General features: G+C 39.3%; 1 protein-coding gene across 1 annotated transcript in view; it reads right to left on the bottom strand.

The window, feature by feature from the left end:
- Positions 1–14965, bottom strand: part of CHST9 (carbohydrate sulfotransferase 9) — a 231106-nt gene that overhangs the window by 128721 nt on the left and 87420 nt on the right. The window lies entirely within an intron of this gene.

The following is a 14965-nucleotide window of genomic DNA, read 5'->3' as shown; positions in this document are numbered from 1 at the left end:
CAATGCTAAAGAACATAAGTAAGTTTTAGCACTGCTACTGCAGAGAGCAGGTGCAATCAAAAACAGAGCTTTTACCAGGCATTTACATTACAACTGATAACCTAGAAAATCATTATATTAGAAAAGTGGGTGATGAAAAACAAGGAGGTTTTCTGAATAAGGAACATGCATTTGTGTCCTTGTGGGGCTTTTTTTAGCACAGCTTCTAGTTTAAACACAAAACATTAAAGAGTAGTTTGCAATTCACTTCTGTTTAAACCTGGATGCAGCACTCAACCTGTGAGAAGTAAAATGGACTATAATCCCATAAAAATGGAATTTGCAGGGTGAAACTTTTCTTTAGAGAAAATGTCTTTAATTGCACATTAAAATTCCACAGCTCAGAACTGTTTATTTATACAAACTGAGTCCTGATACTTTGAAAAGCTATTTTAGATTTGAGCTTGTTGATATTGTTCCATGGAGAAACATTAAATATATATCAAATTTAAAGCACACTTCAGTAGTTCAGTATAGAAGTAGCTCCTTTATCAGAGTAATTATTTCTGATCTGTTAAAGCCACAGGAACACAAATGGCAATCCAATGTATCGTACCAATAATGAGTAGGGAGGGGGATTTGTAACCCAATTCAGTATCTTACATCACTTCTAATAAAAAGAAAATTTTGTGTATATATGTATTTATATATTCATACACACATGCAGCATGTATACACATGTGTGTATGTATGTGTATGCATATCCATGCACATGCACTTACATGCATGCATGTGATATATGTGTACATATTGCATTTTTATACTCAGATACAGTCTTGTCTCAAAAATATACTTTCCCTTCAACCTGCTTCTGTCTTTGTACAATACAGTATGCCATGGAATCTATCAAATTTTCCTCAATGCACTACCGGTTCCTCTGTAGCCAATTCTGAGTTTGCATTCACTTGCAGGCATTTTATTTGCCCTGCTCTGAGAGGTATTATTAATCACATCCTGTTGCTAGGATACCTGAGAATGTTCATTTATGTCCGATGTTTCTTTGGCAAAATGCACTATAAGGAAGGCATAGAATCATGACAAGGAAAATTACTGCACACATGCTGCTTATTTTTAAAAGGCAGTGGGGGGGGTGGCAACATAACTACCAGATAATATAATGCAAACTCCCATGAATTTTTTAATGTCGTTTTTGTTTCAACTAGATTTGAATGGAAAAACACTGGCAATATTTTTGGATAATGAGAATCTGCAGTACTTCTACACTTCTGAGTCAACTAGGAAAAGCGGAAGGAGGTAGGGTTTTAATTCTGTTTCCATATAGGGACTTACAGTCCCTAGGTTTTGAGAGCTACATGAATAAATTATTTTGCTAAATATATCTCAGCAGACCTTTTAAAGCTATTTATTATTTACGAAATTATTTGTTTCAATGAATAAACTGCTTACTTTAACTGTCAAATACCTAATTGTAGTGTTTCAGGAGCAGAATGCCAAGAAAACATCTTCAGACTTAGAATTTTCGCTGGGCACTTCAGTATTTACTTAGTGCCTACTATGGGTTGGGCACTCTCCTGACACCTAAGTATTTAATTTAATCTTCACAATAACTCCATGGAGTAGAAGATAATGACTTCCATTTTCTAGTGGAGAAAGTGCTTGAAAATTATTTCTGACAGGCACGTGTTCCAGTCGGTGACTGGGAGGACTGGACCATGAACCCAGAGATCGCTGCCTTTTCTGAGCTTGTTGGCTCTGGCGACTGAGGGCAGTTCTGTGCAGTGAAGAACTCAGGTTTGCTGCTCAGCTACTTCATGAGGGATGTTGGGCACATCATTTAACCTCTCCAAACTTTATTGCATTTATCTTAAAACGGGGATAATACCAGTTCTTACACGACAAGATCGTTGTAAGGGTTAAATAAAACGATGTGTTCAGTCATAATCCTAAATGTCTTGAGTGCAAGATGCAATCGTGTTTGTAATGTTCTCATCTCAATCCTGGGACTTAGCTACATAGTGAATTGCTAGGTGCTTCTCTCTATGAAGTTTCCATGTCAGGTGGTCCCTAGTAATATAGGATAATTATTAATATTCTCAAGGTCAATGACTTTATTTGCACAAATATTGTAAAGTTCAGTCTTTTTGAGAATTTCTTAATATCTTTATCATCACTTCTCTCTCTTGCCTTTCCTTAGGATCTCTAAGTGGTGTTCCATTTCAGTGAATTCCTTTCTTCCACCACATGTCATAACTTTTTCCAAATACAAATTAGTTTGATAAGACACAAATTGACAGGGCAGTTTCTCCCCTTTATGAGCTATGATAACATAGTTTAGAATCCAGTGTGTGTGGTTCAAATCCCCATGCCCATTGTGTAGTGAGCAGCAGTTATGGAACTGTCAACAGCCCAATACAGTCTACACAGAAAGGGAGAGCTGTTCTAGAAATCAGAAGACATTGCCAGAAGTTACTCCTTCTAGCAAATAGCAGGGCCTTGAACAAGTAACTTGACTTTCCAAGGTGCAATGATCTCTTCACTTAGGTAAAAACTACCTTTTAATAATAGCCCAAACACCTGTATAAACTGGGATGTGTGAGGATTTTAAGTGCTGTGCTATAGGGCAGGAACAGAGAAGCTTAACTTGGCCAATTTAAAGATCAACTAGTCTTCAGTAATTTCTGTAAATGTAAAAACTGCATAGTTTCTGTTTGGTCAATAGTATAAAGAGAGGCAGAGGAGTTTATGTGATTATTGGTGGCTGGACTTATGCCGATGTCGACATGGCATCGGTCTCAGCAGACGCTGCGTGATGAGCCTCTCTCTGCCCTCCTGCAAGTTTAGATAGACTCCACTTAATCTTCTATCAGTTTCTGTTTGGTTAGTTGATATGTTGCAAGGATATTTAGGCAAAGACACCATCATGAGCACACGGCATGCTGTGAGCTCCAGACAGTGTGCACTGAGCTACAGAAACTGGCCCTTCAGAAACATACTGATGCAGATAGATCTGGGCCTCTGAGGTTGACCATCTGCCTTGGCAGGGCTGGCACTCCATCTGCACTCCCAGCCCTGGGGTCTGCCACCCGTCCTCGTGTGCAGAAAGCCTGAGGAAAGCTGAATGCTCAGAGATTTTTCCTGGGCTGACCCCTCTGCAAAGGCAGAGTAAAATCAGAATGACACACAACAGTTTCATGTTGTCTTGGATAGTCTCAAGTACGGAATTTCTTCCCACTTAGATCCACCTGACAGGCTCAGAATTAATGTGACAAGCAACAGTTCCTCTGAGCCCCACCAGTGGCTGGCGTGAGTTAAATTTTAGAGTAAACCTTTTGATATTCAGAACTTCATTCTGAGGCAGTCATTTGTTGGCAGAGATGTGCTTTGGGAGACCTTTAGATGATGAAGTCAGATTGGAAAAAACAAACAAACAAATAAACAAAAACAACAAAAAGCCAACAACAAAAAATAACAACAACCACGGCCAGATCTTAAGCATCTGTGAAAATAAGAACGGTAGCGTTACTAAAGTATGCTTCAGCTACTGACCAAAGTAGGGATGTGTGTATTGGTAGTTTCCTTTGAATAATAATGTTTCTAGTAAGTTATTGTGAATAATTTTAAATGACATAATATTCTAAATTTCCTTGTAATGTTCATTATATAAAAGAAATGGGAATAAATTATTTTGTGCCATAAAGAGTCTTTTCATAATATCTTCATTCACTCCTGTGCTAGAATGAAAATGACTGTTTGTTAAGAAGGGGAGTCAAATTCCCTTCCTGTCGGATCTGCCCAGGCCTCAGTGAATTGCTTAAATCCCAGGATAGGTTAGAAGTGCCAGTTTTTAGGGGCCTTGAGAATCAGGCAGCTTTCACTTCCTGAGTCTTTTAAGACCTGCTCTGAGAGAAGCCAGCCACAAAGTAAGAACGCAGACTGCCCTGAGACCTCCATGCTGTGAGGAAGCTCAAGCTGGCCACACATGGAGGCCGCATGGAAAGAGCTGCCTGAACCTTCCGTGACCAGCAACCAGCTGCTCCAGCCACCCCAGCCCAGGTTCCCAATGTGCGTGAGTGAGGACACTATCCTGGAAGTGGACCCTCCAGCTCCCATTACCTCAGTGGATGATGTGGATGAGAGAAAAACTGCCTGCCTCCAATTCCTAACCCACAAAACTGCAAGCAAAACAGATGTTTGTCTTATACCATTAAGTTTTTCGTACTTTGTTACACAGCAGTCAATAGTGAAAACAACTCCTAGCGATAGATAGTGAGAATTTTTATTGATGTCTATCAATTATACTAGTATATATTAATATTCCCCCCCTAAAGCAGGACTCATGTAGATTCCTTCTTTCCTAAGATGTTCTGTTCAACTATACTATAAATATGTTCTAATACCCAGTATTTTAGCATTTAAACCTATTCCTTTTCACAAAAATAATAAAATGAGCTATTTTGAGGTGTGTGGTTAATCTCTGTGCAATCTATATAGATTGATATGTATTTTGGCTTTATAAAAGTATTACAATATTACCCTATGTCCAGGTTACCAATCAAAAGTAAAGTGGAGACTTGCCAGTTATTTAGCAATTTGGAATTTATAAACCATTGAGTGGGACACCCATTTGAAACAACATTTAAATATTGACCCAGACTTTAAATTTATTATTCATGGTTAGAATTACATAGAAACTCCCTGATCTGAAACACTGAAAAGATTCAACAGCAACTCCTGCTAAATAATTAAAAATTATCTTATCCCTAAGCAGATTTACTTTGAAAGGACTAATTAGTAGAATCTATATTGAATGAAGAGCATTAATATTACTTAGGGTTACATTTTGTATGAAGGCAACAAGGGGCAGCATTTCATTAAGAAAGGTGATGATATGAGTCCCATCAGAATCTGTGCTTATGAAGTCAGTTTGTTCACTTTAAATAGCAATTTATTTGGCCAATAGACACACAGTCCTGCCCAGCTTTTCATCTGGAGAGAAGGACCACAATTCGTTGCTCTCTCGGCAACTCTCTTAATCATCACCTCATTAGCTTGTGGACAAAGCTGGTGGAGGTTGGAGGTGAGCTGAATTTTATTCTTTGAAATGTCAGCATAGTTTCATTCATGCAGGTCCCAAGTTTTTCCTTCTGTATTTTTTAAAAATCCCCATCCTACTCATCTTTCCTTTTACATTGACCTGCATCAAAGGGTTGGGCCTTAGACATTCAGGGAAGCTCACATTTCATGGGCTGAAAGAAAAAAATAAGGAAAGTGTGCTTAGATCAGTGGATATCGATTTACTGCTTTCAGAGGTAGCAGTGTACTTTGTGATCTTATAATACTATCTTCTGTAAACCTGGTTGACCACCTACATCTACTACAAAAGTTGTTGACTACATACTACATTTAATGTGTAGGAGAGGCTCACCAACACTTGGCTACTTAGGAGAAAGCAAAAGAGAGCAGATGCTATTGAGTCCTTGATACACGACACATGGAAAGCTAGGCATTTTATGTCTGCAACGCTTCTGTAAAGAGTAAACACACAACTCCCAGTCGAGGGAAGAGCTGTAAAGAAGAGGCTGCGGACTGGCTCAATGGATGTGGCCTCCAGCAGGAACTAGAAGAGGGCCTTTACCTAATAATGGAGACAGAGTGGAGACACTCCAGGAGGCAAGAGAAATAAATATTGTCTGAACACCTAAGGCAATAAGCTATTTTCTGGCAAAAATCTTCTCTTGGTGTTCAGTGTGAGATGCTGATTTCAGAAAAAGCAAGCCAGATACAGACACCATACAGGGGATAGCTCCTTCGGATGTAGCCCACCTGGAAAGACAGGAAGTGGAGCACAGGAAGGGAGTGGGAATGCTGAGAAGTCTCCCAAGTGTCTCTGGCTACTGAATGCTTAGGTTTACACGAGACTAGGAATCTGGCATTCCCAGGGGAGGGGAGTAACTTTGTAGCTTTATTGACTATGGCAGACATAGCTGAGTGCCCACCCTGCAGGCATTACTCCTCTTGTTCTGTGCTGGTACCCAGTCCTCCTGTCACAGGATACAGATGGAACATGACTGATGTAAACTAATCATCATGGGCTCCTTCCTCTTGCTTTAGGTGGTTGTTTGAAATTTCTAGCCAATGACACCTAAGATGTTGAAGAATTTCATTAACATGTTTTCCATGCCAATAAAAAGGGACAGATGGGAGAGAATATCTGTTTCTTTCAGTGGATGTTGTCATAACCTGATGTGATGCTAGAACATGAGGTCAAAATCAACAATACATTGCAAGGAAAACCAAAGGGAGTACACTGCAAGGTGATGTCATTGAGGCTCTGAACGTGAACCAGGAGCCGCACTTTTGAAGGTCCACTCTTGCCCTCTTCCAGACTCATCACCTCCATGTAGGATGAGAAGGACCAAGGTGCTTGCTCACCAAGTCCGTGCTTTAGCTTGACCATGCACTGAGTACCTGAGGTGTCACAATCCCCTGGCCAAATACCCCGAGGCCCTGCCAGATCTGTATGAGCCTCCTTCCCAAATCAGATTGCGGAGCCGGGGCGGGGGGGCCAAGGCTGCACCATTGGTGCTCCACTGAAGAAGGGGCCTATCCTGGTACTCTTGCCCCAGGCCCAGCAATGATAAGGGCAGGTCTATTACGACACGAACACCAAGGGCAGTTCCTGTCAGAATGCATGGAAATAATGAGAACCCGTACATTGCCTCCCTGAATTCTCATAACTGTCCAAGGGAACAAAGAGGGAGATTTTTGCCCACAGTTTATGAATGAGGAAGCAACAGAGGCTCAAAGAGGTAAACTTATCCAAGATTACCCAGTAAGTATTAAATCCTGGGATTTGAGTTTACCACATATGCTCTCTCAGATTTCCCACATTAGTTTAACTTCTGTATCAAATCGTGAAAAAGGTGAAGGGGTTAAACCAACCCCCCCCCCCCCCCCCCCCCCGCAAAAAAAACAAACCTCTCACAGACACAGACAATAGTAGAGGGATTACCAGAAGGGAGGAGGATGGGGGGAGGTGGGAGAGGGTAAGGGGGGGTAAATGGTGACGGAAGGAGACTTGACTTTGGGTGGTGACGGAAGGAGACTTGACTTTGGGTGGTGAACACACAATGCAGTGTACAGATGCTGTATTTATAGAATTGTGCACCTGAAACCTATGTTATTTTATTAGTGTCACTCCACTAAATTCAATACAAAATCCTTTTTATTTGTGCAGTCTTTAGTTTCCTATCTCAAAAACACTTAGTAATGCTTACTCTAAGAGGATAAAATAGAAATAAATAAAATTCAATCAAATCTCTTTATAAATAAACTTTAAAAATATATTTGTATATTAAAAATGGAAAGAGTTATCTATAAATACTATCCTGGTATAAAGTAAATAAAGTGGGACAGGGTTAGCTTTTCCTCCTTGCATCATATTATGGGATGCACTGTCATTTGTATAAAATGTTCTCTGAAGCCTTTTGGAAATGGGTCAATTCTATTCTTTTTCCTTTGTTGTGCAAAATATGTAAGTTTGTTTCCATAAAATTATCTGAACTAGTTGCTTCAATAGCCCCAATCCGTCATTTTGATTTTAAATTTCTCAATACACTATCTGCTACTGATTAAAAAAATGTTGCAATGAGATTTGCATATTATGTTTCCTTGTTTAAAAGTTTTGCTTTTATCCTTCAGTTGAACCAATTACATTTAAATCTAGGTGAGGGTGGAGGCCAATGTCACCTGTGTACAGTCCACTTATATTCCCAGGGATGCCGAAGAGAGCGCTCCCAGAGAGCCCTGACTATCCTATCCCAAAAAGATGTACTTTGGGGTATATATACATCCCATATATATATAACTCTGTTGTAACACTGTTGAATATTTGGGGTGGGGGTGGATCAAGCCTGAGCACTAATAGGCAGGCTGGTCTTGGTTCTAGAGAAGTGGGTTAGAAATCCTGGAAAAGTGGCAATAGGTATACACACAGAAGAGTCATTTCACAGGGTGAAGAAAAATGTTATAAAATCCAGATCACACATTCATAATAGTGAAGCCTTATAGTGAAGAACAAAACAGATGCAGGTTGTGAGCTCAGCCGTGATTTTCACAGAATCAGCATGGTGAGGCCAGCTGCTGTCTCTGTCTTCCAATAGCACCCACCTAACTGGATGCCACCATGAATAATGCAGGTTCAGCACTGTGTTCCCTGTGATTCAGAGCAGTGACATTTTTGACGTATTTGAGCTTTAAGCGAAATGGCAAAAAGCTAGCTTGAACTCAGGATAGTTCAAATCTCGATTTTGTCCTTGGCATCCAAATGATGCCCCATGGATGGGTGAGCTATTCATCTAAGGAAATGTGGTTTTGCATATTTTTATTTTTTGCCATTTCATAAACATCTGACAGAATCGCATAAGACACCATAAACATTTGAAAGAAGTGTGGAATATAGAGGTTTCTTCTGTTAAACTGATCATGCCTCCACTGGTGATGTGCACTTTCATTCTCTGGCTAGTCCCCAGAGCTCTCACTTAATCCCTGTTCAATGGGGCACTGCTTGGGGTGAGGGTGGCCCCCAAGGGGACCTGCTTTGCTCTGCAATGCGCACACAATTTGAAAGAGATTGCCAGCTGCTCGGGGCAGGAGGGGAAGAGGCCAGACCTCCTGGGCTCTTTGTCATCTCAAACATTTTAAACATTGCTCACCACTTCCTTAGCAGGGCGCATGGGGCTATGTATCCCCTGGCAAGATGTTTAGCTCTGGCGCATACAAATAAGGGCTTTAATGTATGAACTCCAAGGGAGAGAAAGAAGAGTCACCACCTAGAGCTTTTCTTCCTGCGTTTAAGTGACTGTTCTTCAATAAACATTTTAATATTTCACCTTTAAGGCTGGATAATTTCATAAGAAGGAATTAAATATTAATACATACATATCAAGGAAGTTTGCTGGGTAATGAACATCTCACAGCCACAGTCTGGCTATGGTAGGCTTTTAAAGGAATGCAAGAGTCTTTGGGGTATTTTTTTCTTAATTCTGGAAAACCAAGAATTTTAGGACTGATTTTCATCATTCTGGTTATTTTCATAGCCACTGTGTGAAAATAAATATGTATGAAAGAGCCTAATGTAACAAGACAGTTTGTTATTCAAAACAAAACAAGGGGTAGCTACTTTTTGCCTTCTGGGAAGTGGCAGAAAGTCATCTTTAGGGAAATGGTTCTTTAGGAAAATTTCCTGGTGCCTTAAAATCCATTTTGGTTATGCAAATAAGACCTCTGGGATAGTTCAGTTGAAAACAGAATGTGAAGAAAAGGAGAAGTTAGTTTTCTGTAATGAAATAAGTGTAATTGTGGAGCTGTTCACTATTTTTTTGAGAGGGTAAATGACCCTGAGAAAACAAAAGGAGTAAATGGTCTAAATAGGGAGGAGTGCAGTGCATATATGAATATAGTGATCAGTTGGAATCTAAGGAAGAATGCAACCAATAAGCAAGTCCCTTTTTAGACTACAGCCAATCAATCATTGGAACGATAGTAACTACTTTTAATATTAAGTTGTTTCCATTTCTGGCCTGTGCTGAACTCCACTCTATTAACACCCCACACCAATGAAATAATAGTGTTCTGTGGGGGTTGCAAAAGCTTATGAACCATATTTGGACTGGTGCAGGTTGGGAGAGTGTTTTGTTCTAGGAGATAAAACATGGAGTAGGATCAAGAATTTGGAATGAGTAGAAAACTAAATAGATGATGACCAGAATAAATTACAAACTCCCTGGGGGAAGGGATAAAGGTCACTGGACTTTATATAGGATGAAGGAATAGTCCATTTATTTGGATATTAGAATAATGGGTGACTCAAGAGGGTAGAAGACCTACCCTCTTGGCTTTGGGTACCAAAATCAAAAGAAAAAAGAGCACATTGTAAGATAACTATTACTCACTTGCATCTTTTGAGTATTATTTATTAGGACTTCAGTGGGATAGTACCAGGACAGCCTGCATTTGGGTCCTCATTCTTAATAGTCATGTGATCTGGACCAATTGCTTTTCTCTCTGTATTTGCATCTCATGTTCAAGATGGAAGCAACAATAGTGAACTACTAAAGTTATTATAAAAATGAAAAATGTTGAGTATTATACTCTCAAATGCCAAATCTGAAATAACAACTTTCGAGCCATAGTAAAATAAAAATCAATATGATTTTTGAAACCTATCAGGACCACACTATTCCCCCAATACCTAAATTATTCACATACCTCCTATTCACTATTTCATGAAGTGCCTTAATGAATTGGTGATATTTTATATACAATTACATGAAAACCTAGTTATTTGATTAATTATATCTCATTATATATTCCAAAGTATTTGAATATCTTAGGTATTTATTTGGTTATTAAAAAGATAATTAAAGTAATTTCTGAAAAATTAACTGAATAGGTCTTATTAAACTTTGTAAATATCATGACTTCCAGGAAATTACCATATTCAGCAAATATCTTCAAGTCTTTCTAATGATATTGCTAACCAAACCTTACATTTCTGTTTCACATGTATGATCTTGTTACAGAACAAACAAGGGGGGCCTGGGACAATATACTATTATTGAAAGAAGCCCACAGGTCCATTACGTCCGCCGCCAGAGGAGAGATGTCTCTCAATGCCAGAGATTTGTGAAAAGGAAAGGACACATTTATTTAATGCTATACAAACTTAAAGTAGGGACCTAATGTCTTCACCAAAAATCCTAAAGTCCCTTAAAGCACCCACAAACAGACACAGTCCTTCCTTCCTTCCCCCTTTGCCCAGTCCAGAGTACCGTATCTCCTAAAGCTGCGGGGGTCCCCACTCTGGCAAAGGCACGTGGTCCTCTCTCCCCGGACCACGGGAGTCCCCACTCTGCCAGAGCCGCGTGGTTCTCCCTCTCAGGGCTGCGAGAGTCTTCACTCTGCTAAAGCTGTGTGCTTCTCTCTTGCAGGGCTGTGCACGGTTCTCCCCCTCCAGGGCTGCACATGGCTCTCCCCCTCCAATGGCTGCTGCGTCTCGGTTTAAATCCCGGCGCCAATCTTCCTCTGAAGCCCCATTTCCGGCCCCTCTCACAATTGGCTACAGCTGCCAGATTCTGGGCAGGCGTGGCCCTGTGGTGTGGAGCCAATTATCTCCAGGCTCTTCTGGATCTTATTACAGATCCCTATTTGAGGCTCCCCTCTTGGCTGCACCCTGTTACAATCTCATTTGGTCTCGATCCATCTGATTCTATTATTTTTATTAAGACACAATATTTGACATCCAAAAAAATAAATTCAAGTAGTAATGACCCAATTTTCTAATTGCCTTCTTGAAAGTAAGGTGGTACCATTTATCGTTGTACCACCCAATCAATACTTTCATAGTTTAACCAAAGTTTCGAGTTCATACACCACCTAGGGGAGTGCCTGTGATGGTTATTTGTCTGGTAAACTGTACTGACACCTTACTACAACACACTTTTAAAAAAAAATCCATTCAGTTCAATTCTGTTTAGAAGATTAAGCATCTCTTTGGAGAGCAAAATGCCTAGATCAAAACTGACATTGCATTAAATTTACAGGGCAGTGCTTTCTGGTTTGGTAGTTATGCTTTAATAATGCTTCGTGGCAGCAACAACACACTGCTGCCTGGCATTTTCCTTCTCTTTAGAAATTTCAAAAGGAAGACAGAAAGAAAAGGAAAGGGAAATAAAAGACTTTCCTATAACAGGGTCAAAGGAATTCAACTACTAACTCGATTCTCGCCATTTCAGTGGAGAGATGGTGCCCATGATACTTCCTTTTCATTTATCTATTTTTATTAAGAACTAGATTGTTCTGAGTGTTTCTAGTCCTGTTCCCTATCTCCATTTCTTGATAGGCCCTTTTTAAAAGTGGAATTTAAAAAGGAGTGGTTAAACTTACAGTTTTGGAATGTTAAATCTTGTGATTCAACATTCTGGAATGTTAAATCCTGTGACTTTTGGAATGTTAAATCTGATGTACTTGGTTAGACTGATGACACGTTTATTCCTACGGGAGTGCCTGTCCAAGTTTGAGTTCATTAAGCACCTTGGCCCCGTGATCATTTCACTGGAGCAACACTCAGGTGTGGTCTGGGCACTGAGACTTAAGTAATGAAAAAAATAACCTGTGAAAATGTGAGCAAGTTATAACTATTGCATATTATATTACTTTGGCATTACTCTTTTTAAATGACCATTTTCCCTCTCTTCCCCACAAAGGAGACTCTCAGTACTTCCTTCTCCAACTTTCACTGCCTGCTCTTCTCTCTCTTAACCTCAGTCATGCCCCTAAAAGGGACAATAGTGAAGTGATGACAAGACCCTATATACAAAATGATTATTTTGTGTAAATTAACCTTGAGAAAATAAGGGGAATAAAGGGAGACAAGAATAATTTCCATATGCAATACAGTACTAATCATTTCCTCCTAAAAATGGTTCTAGATATAAAATTATGTTTTTTCTTTGTACATCTAAGATGAACTTTCACTTTCTTTATGGTTTTCCAGTGAGTTGGAGTAAAGTCTTTCCTCTGTGTTATGTGTGCTGAGTCCCCTTCATGACAACTCACATCATCATATGATTTTTAATCTTTGAACACAAGCTCGCCTTTCATGGGGACAATTCTTTGTGAACATTCTATATGGCCTTGGCTGTGGGAATATTTCTGTAGGATAGTTCTGAGTTTGTCTCTGAAGATACCCAGGTAGTTCACTATTTCAAACCATATGTGGGTATACCATTAGGGTAGCTGAATTTGTATCTCACTGCCATACAGTACGTAAGCCAGAGAGTCAAGATTCTTTTGGGTGACTCACTTTATTCTTGAGGTCCCTGATTTCCTTGCTGAAGCTGCATCTCTGGGACAGTTGCCAGGTTCTTCCAAGTCCCTTTCACAAACATGGTCATGATTCCGTACTATTGTTTGCATGGGGTGCTGTGGCCTGGCTATCTCTTCCAATCTGGGATATAACAGAACGGTGTCAGCTTCAGTTCCCATTCACACTTCTTACTTTTAAGCACTCTTTGTTTCTAGCATGTGAAGGTTTTCCATCTTCATTTCACGTTGACTTTGAAAGCTTTTGTTATTTTTTTCTGGCATTTTATGTGTTTGGAATCAGGGAAGAAATTTTTTCACATCAGTTCAGGTTGCCAAATTCACTGGCAATCCTTGCTTACTTTTCTTTCTTATTTTTCTCCTCCAGTAGATTGTAAGTTCTTGATGTCAAAGACAGGCTAAAATACAGTGCTATAAGGGCTACATAAGTATTTATTGAATGGCATATGACTGAATATGAGTCAATAATTTATTAATTTGATACAATTAATTGTTACTAATTCTGACCACCAGCTTTCTTACCATAATACAATGAGCTATGCTTATGCTCTCTAGTATATCTTGAAGCTCCCTAATGTAAAAATCAACGGTCCCAGATGGGACATAGTCTTGTCTGCATTTCTGTGATTTGATATGTGTGTGGGACCACTGCAAACATTTTTAACAACTTCTTTTATAAGCCCTTCACATGGAAAAATAAGCAAATACATGACTTTTTAAAAACCAGAGGATAGAAAATGTTCCAAAAGGCCAAACTTATTTCCACACTCATATTAAATACAAAATTGGTACTCCTTCACTGAGAATGTAGACTTGATAGATTGTCAATGCCAGCCAATATACAGATAGCACAATAAGGATGCTGTAAGCTACGTAAAATACTCTAGAACATCTGTTGACATCATAGGGGCTACATGCAATGAGACTCCAGTTTCCAAATCCCTGCTCTGTTAATTCATTGTGATTGTTTTTGATAGACCTGATTTACATTCCTACAATGCAAAATAAGTAGAAGTAGAACAGAAAAATGAAGATTAAGTAGATACATAAAAAACAGCTTGGGGGACTACCTACAGTGAAGTGAGCACCACCAGATACAGTTGTGACAAAATGAATACTGATCTACCTTGAATGTTAGTAAACCAAACTGCAGTGTACTAATTGGTTCAGGAAGAGGTTGAAAATAAATTATTTCAAGAATAATGAATAAAATACAGCCAGAGAACACAGCCTCACATTTAAGTAACAGTGCCTTTAACATGCTACATGATTTTAAAACAATATTTCATAGGAAAAAAAATTTTGTCTCCAGCACTCTGTCTGCCCATGTTTAGCCTACAAAGAGTTAATTCTAGAAAATATCAAAATCATGCCCATTCAAGAGTAAATCAAATAACAACAGTTGTTTTAAATTATATTTAGAGCTCTGCTGTAGCTACTATCTGCTTCAAATTTCACAATTGACATTGATCCCAGTAAGTTTATTTCTCAGAAGCATCTGATGCAACAACACACTGGGCTGAGGTCAGCTTCACGGCCTTCACACTTAACACTGTGCTGTTGCTGTCTTAATAATCTTTGAACTAAGGATCTCACATTTTTATTTCACACTGGGCCCCATAAGTTATGCTGCCAGTCCTGACTCAACTAAATATAAGGCCATCTCTATATCTGTCCAGTAGGACGCAAAATTGTGATCACGTTTCCAAGCTTAAAGGTCTTTTTTAAAAAAAAATTATTTTAATTGTTGTTGCAGTAAAATTTTCTATCTTTTACTCCCATCTCAACCCACCCACCCAGCCCTCCCCTCCTTCCTTCCATTTCCACCCGCCCCTAGTTTTTGTCCATGTGTCCTTTATACTCGTTCCTGTAAACCCTTTCCCTTTTCCCCTGAAATTCCCCTGAAATTCCTTCTCCTCTCCTCTCTGAACTCTGTCAGTCTGTTCTTTATTTCAGTGTTCTTTTATTTCATTGGTTATATTTTGCTTGTTTCTTTGTTTTGTTGTTTAGGTTCCTGTTAAATGTGAGATTGCCTTGTATTTGTCTTTCACTGCCTGGCTTATTTCACTTAACATAATAC

This window comes from Phyllostomus discolor, chromosome 9 (assembly GCF_004126475.2).
Source record: "Phyllostomus discolor isolate MPI-MPIP mPhyDis1 chromosome 9, mPhyDis1.pri.v3, whole genome shotgun sequence".
Taxonomy (NCBI): Eukaryota; Metazoa; Chordata; class Mammalia; order Chiroptera; family Phyllostomidae; genus Phyllostomus; species Phyllostomus discolor.
This window is presented reverse-complemented; position numbering and strand designations above follow the sequence as displayed.